The 2,869-nt window shown below is 39.1% G+C and overlaps 1 protein-coding gene across 2 annotated transcripts in view; it reads left to right on the top strand.

Annotated features, from left to right (window-relative positions):
• The window catches only part of pmp22b (peripheral myelin protein 22b), a 10,730-nt gene extending 10,459 nt beyond the window's left edge, over window positions 1–271 (top strand). For both annotated transcript variants that reach the window (XM_032502238.1, XM_032502237.1), the window contains exon 5: window positions 1–271. This exon is cut by the window's left edge and continues 2,147 nt beyond it. The gene's annotated coding sequence lies outside the window, so the exon portion shown is untranslated.
• Window positions 272–2,869: the final 2,598 nt, after the last annotated feature.

Here is a 2,869-nt window from a genome sequence, read left to right as displayed (position 1 = left end):
TGGAGCTTTCCAAAATAGAGCTATGTTGTGGTGGAATTAAAGTATTTAATTCAGAGCTTACACTAGCTAGCCTGCTGTGTTTTTTTAGCATGATGCTCATTACTGGGTTCAGTTAGAAGAGATTGCCTCTAATGACAACTGCCCTACTATTTTGTGTTAAGGAACAGAGTTCAATTGTCTATGCCACGTTTACACCTAAACTTCCAAATGCTCTTGATATAACCAAAGCTACTTTTGAGTTTAATCATTAAAGGATGTTTCTTACCACCACAATGGAGCTCTGTGTGTCTTTTAATAATACAACACATATTTAAAACATCCATTTTTTTGGGAGACAAAACAGTCCTGTTTGAATGATGGAAGACTCAACCGTCACACATTATGAGCTTACAGATTATGGCAGAGCTGATGATAGGTATCTAAATCTCCAGCCATGAAAGAGTACTCTCAGAAGGAGGATTCTTGTTGCAGGCTTGAGAGGTCACGGCCTCCCACGGCCTCTCCCTCTGACATACTAGCACTGGGTGAAACGGGGCCATTCTGGCCTGCATGTTTGTGTGTGTTATTGTAGCTTTTGGGCAGCTACGGCTCAGTGGTAGAGCGGTCGCCTGCTGGTCGGGGGTTTGATCCCTGGCCCTGCAGTCCCATGTCAAAGTGTCCTTGGACAAGACATTGAACCCAGAGTTGTCCCTGATGCTGTGCCAGTGGAGTGTAAATGTGTGTGAATGTTTATATGATGAGCAGGTGGCACCTTGTACTTGTGAATAGTTCTATATTTATTTATTAATTAATTAATTTATTTCTTGGTATACAATTAAAATTCTATTTACTTTTAGCTAGTTTATCATGTCCTGTGCAATACTGCCATCTGGTGGCTGCATATTATAACAGAAACAGCATTCCGATATCAAACTTAGTAAGAAAACACTGCCTCTTTGTGGTACAATATAAGGACTACAGTTAAATCAAATCTGCTATATATTTAAATGAATGAGAAGACTCATTGTCTAGTTGATAGATAGTTTTGTATTATTAAAATGTGCTGAACCTCATTAATTCTGTATATGATCATTAAGCATTGTCTAAAACTAGGCTTATTGGTGAGGGTGGATACGCTCTTTCATTAGTATGCACACATGTGATAGAGAAAGGTGATTTCTCCTACTTGTCTACTCTCTATTACCATTCAGTCAGTCTAATGAATGCTCCTCCTCCAGAGCTTTTATGAAGGCGGTAATGGCACAACACATCATTAGAGCTCAAGGCGGAAGACAAATGACTCTTCTTCATTTGATAAATTATTTGATCAATTCAGACAAAAGAAGATAATACAAAAAATAAAATATGCAAGAATGAGGTACAAAGACGGGCAAAGTGAGGCAAACATTTAAGTGTTTTTAACCTTGATCTATCAGTTATCAGCAATGCTTTGCTTCACTTACAAATGATTAAAAACATTTAGATGTGGAAGAGAGCTTACAGACTCACCTGCTAGCCAATGAACAGCTCCAGTGGAGCACCAGGGGGTCAGTTCAGTTCACATTAGTTGACATATTATGAAATAAAGGTAGGTGACAAGGTAAAAGAAAAAAACTAGTGTTTTTAGGGACACCATTAGCCTCCACAGCCTCACTATTCAGCATATGCTGTATAAGTTTCTGGAACAGGAGGTATGGCCACCATTATTCCAAAACATATTCCCTCACTTGATGTTTTGGTGATGGTCGAGGAGAGCACTGTCAAAAAAACAAAATCTCCCTTCGGTTCACTTGGGTTAAGATCTGAGAGTCACATAATTTTCTTACTTAGCAAACCATTCAGTGACCCTTCATGCCCTGTATGGCAGTATCTGCATTTGATAGGTTTCTCCTTTTTTCAGGATTTTCCTTTAAATTTGTCATCTGTATCAAGTTTATTTACAGACATGTTGCTTACTTTGACTGCTTAAGTGGGGTACACCTTGACCATTTTTACAACTGCTGTATCCAGAACCTTTACCTACTATTAGTGAAATAAATATAGAAAATTGAGAAAAACAAGTGCAATAAAGCAGGGCTCTCCCTTTGATAGGGGTAACCGATTTGAGTTGAGTGCAGATTTGAGTCGTGCATGCTGAGATTTAAACTGTTTACGGCATAACGTGTCATACCAATGAGAGTCAAGTCCGGCTCTGGCCAAGTGCAGATGTGAGTTGCTCAAGCTCAGATTTAAATGGTTTACGTGTCATACTGAAATTTGTGGAATCCATAAAATGATCAACTTGTCATTACAAACAATAACAGAATTTGAAACCCATTTCAAAAACTACAAACTTTGTTAAGTAGGTCCATTTTCACTAAATTGACATTACAGAAGTCTCTTGTTATCATCTTGTAGGCTACTTGTCGCGAAGTGACACATGCACGACTCAAATCAGCACTCGACTCACATGGGCAGTGACACCAGCTATGGATAACCCCAAAATATACTCCTGTCTCTCTAATCTGTACGCGCGTTCTATCAAATCTGAACACCGCTGCCTCATATGTATCTGCACGCACAAAGACACAGTGAATACAAACATGTGGCAGGACAAAGCAGACAGACACCAGACATATTCATCACGTCATCCTGAACCAACGCCAGTCTGGAAAGACTTGTCCAGTCCCTGTCACATTAACGATAGTGATGATGACAAATACATATTCTGTTATAGGTTGCGATTTTGATTTAACCACCACCTGGTTTTTGGCAGTTAAATGAGCATCATAAACTCCTGCCTTCAGATGCACTTTTCACAAGCAGCACACAGTTTAAGTATCCGTTGGTACGTATAAATGTGCGGAAATAGAAAAAGAATGACTCAAAAAGAATAAAGCTCAAAATCAGT

This window comes from Etheostoma spectabile, chromosome 21 (assembly GCF_008692095.1).
Source record: "Etheostoma spectabile isolate EspeVRDwgs_2016 chromosome 21, UIUC_Espe_1.0, whole genome shotgun sequence".
NCBI classification, from domain to species: domain Eukaryota; kingdom Metazoa; phylum Chordata; class Actinopteri; order Perciformes; family Percidae; genus Etheostoma; species Etheostoma spectabile.
This window is presented reverse-complemented; position numbering and strand designations above follow the sequence as displayed.